This window comes from Perca flavescens, chromosome 16 (assembly GCF_004354835.1).
Source record: "Perca flavescens isolate YP-PL-M2 chromosome 16, PFLA_1.0, whole genome shotgun sequence".
NCBI lineage: Eukaryota > Metazoa > Chordata > Actinopteri > Perciformes > Percidae > Perca > Perca flavescens.
In genome coordinates this window covers 33,337,525-33,349,656 of record NC_041346.1, presented here as the reverse complement: position 1 = coordinate 33,349,656, position 12,132 = coordinate 33,337,525, and positions in this window count along the sequence as shown.

Genomic DNA, 12,132 nt, shown 5'->3' with positions numbered 1-12,132 from the left:
TTCCATATGTGTTCATTCATAGTTTTGATGCCTTCAGTGAGAATCTACAATGTAAATAGTCATGAAAATAAAAAGGAAACGCATTGAATGAGAAGGTGTGTCCAAACTTTTGGCCTGTACTGTATACTGTATGTTGCTACACAGAATAGGCAGAATCAATACAGTATAGTTATGTAAAACACATTTTCTCATGCATTAAAAGTATTTCCAGTTGTTAAGTGTTCTTACCTGTGTTGTTGGTCTGTGATGCTGAGGAGACAGAGAGAGAAGAGAACAGTTTATATATCAGTAGAGAGGGAGGACCATCTGGGGTCACATGATTTAAGAGAAACAGTTTGACTTCAAATCATCATTAAACAGGAAGGGACAGAGGACACTCTGTGGTCACGGAGACAGACTAACTTCATATACTGCAGTGAAGTCTTTTTTTGAAGATTTTAATGTCACGTGATTTCACAGAAACAGTTTGACTTCAAATCCTCAGTAAAACCAGAGGAGAAATGAGGGAGGGGTTGTCTTTAGAAGACTTTTATTGATCACCTGAGACAAAGTTCAGATGTTGCAGCAAATACAAGTAGAATAATTCATAATTATAAGTGTTGTAGAAATAATAGCACTAAATACTGACAGTTAATGCTTAAAGCTGCAGATGTCAGATAGGAATGTCAGTTTAAGGGTGTTGTGGTTTTTGCTAAAGCAGCTGTGTGCATCTCATTGAGGAAGTGGTTAAAAGAACTCTGGGTGAACTGTGATGCACAAAAGGTTAAGCTTAGGTCTTTGAATATAGAATAAGCCTTATATGGTAGAAAGAAGCATTATGAACCAGACAGTTGGTAGAGAAACAGGAAATTTGCGAAAGGACAACCCAATCTCACGGCAATCCATGATATGTTCACATAATATAATCTATTGATATTGAGTTAATCTTGTTGTTTTCGTGTGGGTCAGCATGCATTTTAAACTAATGTATTTCAATGGGAAGCATCTTTCGTGATAATATAAATATGGGCTGATTAATGTTAGCGGTTTCTTTATGAGGTAGATGATATGACAGTTTATTAACAGTGTGCTTAGATTTATATTTGACAGTGATGATATTTACATGTTATTAAACTATGTAAACTATAAAGGATGTATAATTTACAGCTCCAGTGGGTGTTTCAGCTTCAGTTAGTGCCCAATATTTAGAGAGTGTGGCCAACTAGGGAATTGAGTGTTCTGAGGATACCGTTCTGCATTCTACCATTCTATATCTGTGTCCACGTTGTCAACATAAGACCTGTGGCCTTTTGTACCATAATGTTATTGAATCAAATATTGAGCTTCGCTCCTCTGAGATGGGGGGGGGGGTGGGGGGTTGTTACGTTACACACAAAATTAGCCAGTAGTTAGCCTGTATGCTAGCAGACATTAGAAAGGTAAACACTGCTCAGAGACTTATTAGGCGACGTGGTCACTCACTACATATGCATTTTTAAAGGCTGATGATAATAACATGCATATGCCTGTTTAAGATGAAAATAAGCGATTTATTTCAAGATAGCAAATCTGCCCCATAGGGTTACACTGTAGAGTCATCTGACGCTGGTCTCCAATATGGCGCCCATGATTAGAGTTGGCCACACTCTCTAAATATAGGACACTAGCTCCAGTTAGTTTCCTTCACCACCTGCTGGTCAAAAGGAAACATCACTGCTGGTTTATCTTCTCCTTCCAATGAAAACTTTATTGACTTTAGGACACTTTTTAATAACAACCCAGTTTAAAACTATGAAACATAATCAGCATAACAACCAATAAAATACTAAATAGAAACGGAGAAACTCACTGAGACAAAAGGAGTCACCAAATAAAACATGTTCAAATCCTCTTTCTGATTGGATAATAAACTTTGTTTCACATGGTCAGTTATCAGACTCCCCAAACTGATTATCTTCTGTATTTATAATAATAATATGAGTGTTTTCTGATTGGCTGATCATGTCTTGAAGTACAACTGAAACATGAAAGGAAACATGACCAAAAGGTGGAGAGTTTCTGTCTCTACGTCCTCTAATTATTTTATATCAACAATGTTTGATATCAAATACTAAACATCACAAGTTGTATTGTTCTCTCTCTCTCTCTCTCTCTCTCTCTCTCGATGTTGGGATCGTTTTAGTAAACTAACTAAACACACAGATGGACTTGAGATCTTTCTCCTGTGGTTTAAATGACCACCTTGGTCCAGTGATGAGCAGCTGTAACTCCAGGACACTGGGACATGTCTCTGGGTCAGTAGTCTAGATCTCGGTAACCCTCTAGGAAGTTTTCTTTCTTTTGAACATTTGAGGTAAATTACTATACATAAATGTCAGAGATATGTTGGACTAAATGACAGTTGCAGCTGTGACACATCTAAACAAAGTGGCAGTCTGGGGCAACCTCTCTCTAAAAGTCCTTGGCAGTGGTTCAGGTTCAAATCAATCTTTCTCTCTCTCTCTCTCTCTCTCTCTCTCTCTCTCTCTCTCTCTCTCTCTCTCTCTCTCTCTCTCTCTGTCGCTCTCTCATAAAGGCAAGAAAACCCCTAAAATAATCTAAAAATAAACAAATGACATCATAGCAGATTTTAAACATTTCAAAAAATCATCTTAAATTCCTTCCTTAAATATTTTATGAAAGGAACCATTAACACCAGATTTATATTAAATAATGTACCGATGGGAAACTACCATACATACAACAGTCAAACAGTAAATTAGTTATTTACACAATTTCCTTAAACAATAATAAACATTTCAGCAGACACACATTCAGTCTCATATGTTTGTTTCTGTTGCTATAAGAGAAAATGTTTACATAATCATACATTTTATAGGACAGGCACTAGTTGATCTCACTGATGTTGGGATCAGTTTTAGTAACACAGATGGACTTGAGATCTTTCTCCTGTGGTTTAAATGACCACCTTGGTCCAGTGATGAGCAGCTGTAACTCCAGGACACTGGGACATGTCTCTGGGTCAGCAGTCTAGACCTCGGTGCCCTTGTTGTCAGTTTTCTTTCTTTTGAACATTTGACATAGTTTACTATACATGTACTGCAGCCCTGCCTGAAATCCTTCATATTTTCGACTTGCCATTTGTTTTAGATGGTTGACCTTCTCTGTGTCATTTTTCTTCTCCATCTCCTCAGTCAGGAAGTCCAGGTGGACATAAGTAGACAGTGAAACCACATTCAGGGTGATCTGCTCCAGTTTGATAACATGATGGTAGGCTTCATCCAGCCAAGCTGTTTTGTTTGCTTCAAGGGTTTCCTTCTCTTTCTGAAGACTTTCCAAAATGCTCTCTCACTTCTTAGTCTCTTCTTTATTCTTTTCATACTTCTCTTTCACATCTTCTACAGTTTTTTTTAACTTTTCTTGTCTTGTTCACATACTTCCAGTTGTCTTTCACATGATCTGATGCAGGACACTTCCTGGTACATGAAGAGCAGCGTCCACCTTTCATGACCTCACAGTGTTGTGTTTTCTGGGCCAGTGTGCATCCAGGATAGTGACAGTTCTACCCACAGACAGTACAGCAGACAGCTCCTCCATAAAACCTTAACCCCCACTTCCCACCATCAATAGGTTCTTTATCTTTGTAGACCTCATCAACTTCTATAATGAACTTCTCATTGTTCTTCATCTCTCGTTCATACATCTTCAGACCATCCTGAGTCTGTTGGATCTCTGTTTGCTTTAGATCAATCAACTCAATTCTCTCTTGCAGGTTTTGGATGCAGGCTGTCAGTGTGATTTGCTCGTTCAGGACATTCACGGTTGTCTCCAACCTCTGAGGTGCAATTTTTACCAGAAAGTTTGTGAACTGACTCATTCCTTCTGTTGTTATTTCATCTGCATGTTGTTAGATCCCACGAGTTACCACCGTAGGAGGTACTGGACCAGCTCTCCATTTAAAGGGTCCGAGCCTCTTTTGCCTATGGGTATTATCCTACTAGGACTATAAAGGGACTATTTAAGCTGGTGGCGAGGAGACTCGCCTAGCTTCTAACTGCCTTCCTCAGTACGCCTACCCTGCTTGCACTGGCACTGCACCTGACCAAATGGACCCAGGGGCAGGTACCCCACCAGTCACACATGTTAACGGCAGCTCTCCTCTTAATGATCTGTGCACTTGGCAATTGCTAGGATTGGCTTTAGTGGCTCGTACAGTGAGCCCCAAGGGTCTGTTTAATTTCTATGGCTAGAGCAACCTATTAGAACCTAATTTCGTTGTTACACACACACTCCTTAAGAATTCTTGCCTTAGTGAGGCGTCATGAATCCAATGTCCACAATTCACTCTTTAACTTCAATGGTAGCTTCTTTTATTGCAGGATTTTAGCAGGGAAATTGCACAATGCTCTTAATTCTTGAAACACTGATTAATTATATATCTCAAAGTGATTAGCTTAACCTAATATTAGTAAGTAAAATAATCTTAACCCGAAACCTCCGATGTAAAGGCTTGTGGCTGGGAGGTCAAATGTCCCGTTTTGTGGAGAGAGAGGGAGGGAAGGGTTGTGCTCGTCAGTACAGACCTTCCTAGCCTGCTGTACTGCTGGATTGCAGATGTGACTCTCGACTTGATCCAAAAGTCTGCAAAGTCTCGTATCCAAAACAGTCACTTACTGACAGGGTGAACAAGAGACTGCTCCTTTGTATCCAGTTGTAATCCTTAGGCCAGGTGGGGATGGTTAATCCTCCTATTGCCAGACACTCCCGTGCCGTCCGTAAGTAAAAGGAGATCCTTTCTCTGTGGTTTTGGCTTTGTTCATTTCTCGGTCTCTTGAGTTGAGTGTTCTAAGTCCAAAGATCAGTTGCTCCGATTTGGTCGATCGAACAGCAAGTCTTGAACTCCGAGAGCTGGCAGGAGAACTAACCCCGATACATCTTGAGTTGTCTCCTCTTATCCTTTCCAAAATGTGTGTGCGCTGAGGTCTGCATGCATGTCCCCATGCGTATGTGTTAACCATTGTATACTCCCAGGATCACATGCTGACTTGCACAGCCTTAAGGTCACAATTCGTAACCTATTCAGGGGGAAAGTCCCCAGTCTCCCTGGGTATGTCCACATCTTCTGCACACTCCTTCCTTTGTTGACACATGACCCTCTCTCTCCCCCACGGCCCCAACATTGCAACATACATTCTAATACACTTCCTCCCTGGTTAGTACATGTCTTAGCTTAGTACATTCATCATGTGATTTTTACTGCTCATCTTACCTTTATAAATCAACTAGTAATTACTCCTCGAATTAATATACATACAAAGACATTTGGTCACATAATGTAACTAATGTGAATATACAGTACAGGCCAAAAGTTTGGACACACCTTCTCATTCAATGTGTTTCCTTTTTATTTTCATGACTATTTACATTGTAGATTCTCACTGAAGGCATCACAACTATGAATGAACACATATGGAATTATGTACCTAACAAAAAAGTGTGAAATAACTGAAAACATGTCTTATATTTTAGATTCTTCAAAGTAGCCACCCTTTGCTTTTTTATTAATAAGGGAAAAAATTCCACTAATTAACCCTGACAAGGCACACCTGTGAAGGTAAAACCATTTCAGGTGACTACCTCATGAAGCTCATTGAGAGAACACCAAGGGTTTGCAGTGCTATCAAAAAAAAAAGAAGAAATATAAGACATGTTTTCAGTTATTTCACACTTTTTTGTTAAGTACATAATTCCATATGTGTTCATTCATAGATTTGATGCCTTCAGTGAGAATCTACAATGTAAATAGTCATGAAAATAAAGACATTGAATGAGAAGGTGTGTCCAAACTTTTGGCCTGTACTGTATGTTGTGTGCATAGCCTTAGGATCACATTGATACTATTGTTCATTGTGAGTTTCAATTCAATTCAATAAAATTTTATTTATAGTATCAAATCATAACACGAGTTATCTCGAGACACATTACAGATAGAGTAGGTCTAGACCACACTCTATAATTTACAAAGCCCCAACAATTACAGTAATTCCCTCAAGAGCAAGCAGTGCGACAGTAGCGAGGAAAAACTCCCTCTTGGGAAGAAACCTGGGACAGACCCAGGCTCTTGGTAGGCGGTATCTGACGGTGCTGGTTGGGGATGTGATGAACAATGGCGATAATAGTCACATTAATAATAGAACAGTGACTTAAAATGGTAGTTGTAGTAGTTCATGTCATATCAGTGCGCTGCAGGGCGTTACAGGATGTAGCGTGGCACAGCAGAGCATGGATGGACATAGCAGGAAGCAGCAGGGTTCAGCAGGAAGCTGCAGGGTTCAGCAGGAAGCAGCAGGAAGCAGCAGGGTTCAGCAGGAAGCAGCAGGGTTCAGCAGGAAGCAGCAGGAAGCAGCAGGGTTCAGCAGGAAGCAGCAGGGTTCAGCAGGAAGCAGCAGGGTTCAGCAGGAAGACGCATTACATTGCAGGGCACCGCAGAGCTTAGCAGGGAGTGCAGCAGGACCACGGCGACAGCTGCAACCAGGATCTTGGTGCCAACGTTCTCCAAGGAAATACGCTGGGGGAAAAAAACATAAGGACTCCGGGGAGTAAACTCCCCAGAAGCTAGGATTAGTAACAAGCATTTCTGGGATGGGATGCACACAAATGGTAATAGAAAGGGAGAGGAGAAAGCAGCTCAATGTGTCAAAGGAAGGAAGTCCCCCGGCAGTCTACAACTATAACAGCGTAACTAGGAGAGACAGGTCATAAGGAGAGGTAGCCTGTTCGGGCTTGGAACTCTCTCCTGCCGGATCGGGCTGTACTGGCCTGCCTCCCTCTACTTTTGCAACTCTGCGCTACAACTCCTCACTCCCTAACTATAAGCTTTATCAAATAGGAGAGTTTTAAGTTCATTCTTAAATGTGGTGACAGTTTCTGGCCCCCGAACCCAGATTGGGAGCTGGTTCCATAGGAGAGGAGCCTGGTAACTGAAGGCTCTGGCTCCCATTCTACTTTTAGAGACTCTAGGTACCACAAGTAACTCTGCATTCTGGGAGCGCAGTGCTCTAGTGGGACAATAAGGTATTAGGAGATCTTCTAGATATGATGGTGCTTGACCATTTAGAGCTTTGTAGGTCAGGAGAAGGATTTTAAATTCAATCCTGGATTTTACAGGAAGCCAATGCAGAGAAGCTAGTACAGGAGAAATATGATCTCTTTTCTTAGTTTTTGTGAGAACATGCACTGCAGCACTCTGGATCAGCTGGAGAGTCTTAAGGGACTTATTTGAGCAACCTGACAGTAGGGAATTACAATAGTCCAGCCTGGAAGTAACAAGTGTGCACTCAGCATTGTTTTGAGACAGGATGTGTCTAATTTATCAATGTTACGAAGATGAAAAAAGGCTGTTCTTGAGGTTTGTTTTAGATGGGCGTTAAAGGATATATCCTGATCAAAAATAACCCCTAGATTTCTTACAGTAATGCTGGAGGCCAGGGCAATACCACCCAGAGTAGCTAAGTCTTTAGATAATGAGGTTTGGAGGTGTTTAGGGCCCAGCACAATAACTTCAGTTTTGTTAGAGTTTAACATCAGAAAATTATAGGTCATCCAGGATTTTGTATCTTTAATGCACGCTTGAAGTTTAGCTAGCTGACTGGTTACATCAGATTTGATTGACAGGTATAATTGGGTGTCATCCGCATAACAGTGAAAGTTAATTGAGTGTTTCCTAATAATATTACCAAGAGGAAGTATATATAAGGAGAATAGAATTGGTCCAAGCACTGAGCCTTGTGGAACGCCATGGCTAACTTTAGCGTACTTAGAGTATTTATCATTAACATTAACAAATTGAGATCGGTCTGAGAAATAGGACTTAAACCAGGTTAGAGTGATTCCTTTAATGCCAACTAAGTGTTCCAATCTCTGTAACAGGATTGTATGGTCAATAGTGTCAAATGCAGCACTAAGATCTAGTAGACACAAGAATGGAGAAAAGGCCTTTGTCTGCAGCAGTTAGAAGGTTGTTAGTAATTTTCACCAGTGCCGTCTCTGTGCTATGATGCTTTCTAAATCCTGATTGAAAATCATCAAATAAACTATTGCTATGTAGAAAATCACATAACTGATTAGCAACCACCTTCTCAAGGATCTTGGATAGAAAGGAAAGGTTAGATATAGGTCTATAGTTTGCTAAGACCTCAGGATCTAGGGTGGTTTTTTTCAGAAGAGACATATTGATCATATCTAGTAATGAAGTGTTAATCACGGGTAACGCTTCTTTGAGTAGTCTCGTTGGGATGGGGTCTAAGAGACAGGTAGATGGCTTAGTTGAGGATATCTTTAACATTAATGGTTAAAGATATCGTATATATGTTGGGACTAGTCGTTCTTTCTAGCGGTCCTGCATTTAAAGGTGAACTGTTAGAAGTTAAGGGCAAAAGGTGATGAATTTTATCTCTAATTGTTATAATTTTATCATTAAAGAAGCTCATGAAGTCATCACCACTCAGTGCTAGAGGAATAGATGGCTCAGTAGAGCTGTGGTTATCAGTCAGCCTGGCTACAGTGCTGAAAAGAAACCTTGGGTTGTTCTTATTTTCTTCTATTAGTGAAGAGTAATAGTCTAATCTGGCTTTTCTTAGGGCCTTCCTATAGGTTTTGAGACTTTCTTGCCAATCCAAACGGGATTCTTCCACTTTGGTGGAGCGCCACTTACTTTTGAGGTTTCGCAAGATTTGTTTTAATTTGCGAGTTTGGGAGTTATACCAAGGTGCTAGTTTCCTTTGCTTTATCATCTTCTTTTTCAGGGGAGCAACAGAGTCTAAGGTCGTCCGTAGGCAAGTCGTAGCACCGTCTACAAATGTATCAATTTGAGAGGGACTGAGGTTAACATAGAGGTCCTCTGTTATGTTAAGGCATGACATAGAGTAAAATGCTGTTGGAATATCTTCCTTAAATTTAGCTATAGCACTGTCAGATAGGCATCTAGTGTAGAAGCTATTATCTAGTTTAGTATAGTCAGGTAGTAAGAATTCAAAGGTAATTAAAAAATGATCTGATAATACCAAATTCTGCGGAAATATTATTAAATCCTCAATTTCAATACCATATGCCAGCACAAGGTCGAGGGTGTGGTTAAAACAGTGCGTCGCCTTGTGCACACTCTGACTGAAACCGACTGAATCCAGTAATGAGTTGAAAGCAGTACTAAGGCTATCATTGTCAACATCCACATGGATATTAAAATCACCTACAATAAGTACTTGGTCTGATTTAAGGACTAAACATGATAAAAACTCTGAGAATTCAGATAAAAATTCAGATATCAAATCATTTACCAATACTGCTTTAGAAGACAGAGATCTAATATTTAATAGTCCACATCTAATTTTCCTATTTTGTTCTATTGTTGCAGTTGTTTTAATTCCATTTAGGTTAAGTATAGCGCATCTTTTGTTTACCTTTGATTTAACCGATCTGAGCCGGGGGACAGACACCGTGCTTATTAAACTATGAGTGGGCGACTGCTCCAACGGAAGCACAGAGGGGCGCATTGCACTGCACCTCTGATTACTAATATCAAACTTGGGTTGTCATGACTCTTTTCTTCTCCGGAGTTGCATATGCACCAAACAGGAGTTCGGAGTATTCAGCCTTCTTGGAGACCTTCAGTGGAGATCTGCATGGGGTGCAAGTGGGGGACTCCATTGTTCTGCTGGGGGACTTCAACGCACACGTGGGCAATGATGGAGACACCTGGAGAGGCGTGATTTGGAGGAACGGCCTCCCTGATCTAAACCAGAGTGGTTGTTTGCTGTTGGACTTCTGTGCTAGTCATGGATTGTCTATAACGAACACCATGTTTGAACATAGGGATGCTCATAAGTGTACCTGGTACCAGAGCACCCTAGGCCGAAGGTCAATGATCGATTTTATAATCGTTTCATCTGATCTGAGGCCGTATGTTTTGGACACTCGGGTGAAGAGGGGGGCAGAGCTGTCAACCGATCACCATCTGGTGGTGAGTTGGGTCAGGAGGTGGGGGAAGACTCTGGACAGACCTGGTAAGCCCAAACGTGTAGTGCGGGTAAATTGGGAACGTCTGAAGGAGGCCCCTGTCCGACAGACTTTTCAACTCACACCTCCGGCGGAGCTTTTCGTGCATCCCTGTGGAGGCTGGGGGCATTGAACCCGAGTGGACAATGTTCAAAGTTTCCATTTCTGAAGCTGCGGCGAGGAGCTGTGGTCTTAGGGTCTTAGGTGCCTCAAGGGGCGGTAACCCACGAACACCGTGGTGGACACCGGTGGTCAGGGAAGCCGTCCGACTGAAGGAGTCTTTCCGGGATATGTTATCCCAGAGGACTCCGGAGGCAGTTGCAGGATACCGAAGGGCCCGAAGGGCTGCAGCCTCTGCCGTGAAAGAGGCAAAGCAGCAGGTATGGGAGAAGTTTGGAGAAGACATGGAGAAGGACTTTCGGTCGGCACCAAAGTGCTTCTGGAAAACTGTTCGCCACCTCAGGAGGGGGAAGCGGGGAACCATCCAAGCTGTGTACAGTAAGGATGGGACACTGTTGACCTCAACTGAGGAGTAATACGGCGGTGGAAGGAGCACTTTGAGGAACTCCTGAATCCGACTAATACTCCCTCTATGTTAGAGGCAGAGCTGGAGGATGACGGGGGATTGTCGTCGATTTCCCAGGCGGAAGTCACTGATGTAGTCAAACAACTCCACAGTGGCAAAGCCCCGGAGATTGATGAGATCCGTCCAGAAATGCTCAAGGCTCTGGGTGTGGAGGGGCTGTCCTGGTTGACACGTCTCTTCAACATTGCGAGGAAGTCTGGGACGGTGCCAAAGGAGTGGCAGACCGGGTGGTGGTTCCCCTTTTTAAAAAGGGGGACCAGAGGGTGTGTGCCAATTACAGGGGTATCACACTTCTCAGCCTCCCTGGTAAAGTCTACTCCAAGGTGCTGGAAAGGAGGGTTCGGCCGATAGTCGAACCTCGGGTTGAGGAGGAACAATGCGGACCAGCTCTTCACTCTCGCAAGGATCCTGGAGGGAGCCTGGGAGTATGCCCAACCGGTCTACATGTGTTTTGTGGATTTGGAGAAGGCGTATGACCAGGTCCCCCGGGAGATACTGTGGGAGGTGCTGCAGGAGTATGGGTTGAGGGGGTCTCTACTCAGGGCCATCCAATCTCTGTACGACCAAAGTGAGAGCTGTGTCCGGGTTCTCGGCAGTAAGTCGGACTCGTTTCAGGTGAGGGTTGGCCTCCGCCAGGGCTGCGCTTTGTCACCAATCCTGTTTGTAATATTTATGGACAGGATATCGAGGCGTAGTCGGGGTGGGGAGGGGTTGCAGTTCGGTGGGCTGGGGATCTCATCGCTGCTCTTTGCAGATGATGTGGTCCTGATGGCATCATTGGCCTGTGACCTTCAGCCCTCACTGGATCGGTTCGCAGCCGAGTGTGAAGCGGTTGGGATGAGGATCAGCACCTCTAAATCTGAGGCCATGGTTCTCAGCAGGAAACCGATGGAGTGCCTTCTCCAGGTAGGGAATGAGTCCTTACCCCAAGTGAAGGAGTTCAAGTACCTTGGGGTTTTGTTCGCGAGAGAGGGGACAATGGAGCGGGAGATTGGTCGGAGAATCGGCGCAGCGGGTGCGGTATTACATTCAATCTATTGCACCGTTGTGACGAAAAGAGAGCTGAGCCAGAAGGCAAAGCTCTCGATCTACCGGTCAGTTTTCATTCCTACCCTCACCTATGGTCATGAAGGCTGGGTCATGACCGAAAGAACGAGATCCAGGGTACAAGCGGCGAAAATGGGTTTCCTCAGGAGGGTGGCTGGCGCCTCCCTTAGAGATAGGGTGAGAAGCTCAGTCATCCGTGAGGAGCTCAGAGTAGAGCCGCTGCTCCTTGCGCCGAAAGGAGCCAGTTGAGGTGGTTTGGGCATCTGGTAAGGATGCCCCTGGGCGCCCCCTAGGGAGGTGTTCCAGGCACGTCCAGCTGGGAAGAGGCCTCAGGGAAGACCCAGGACTAGGTGGAGGGATTATATCTCCAACCTGGCCTGGGAACGCCTCGGGATCCCCCAGTTGGAGCTGGTTAATGTTGCTTGGGAAAGGGAAGTTTGGGGTCCCCTGCTGGAGCTGCTCCCCCC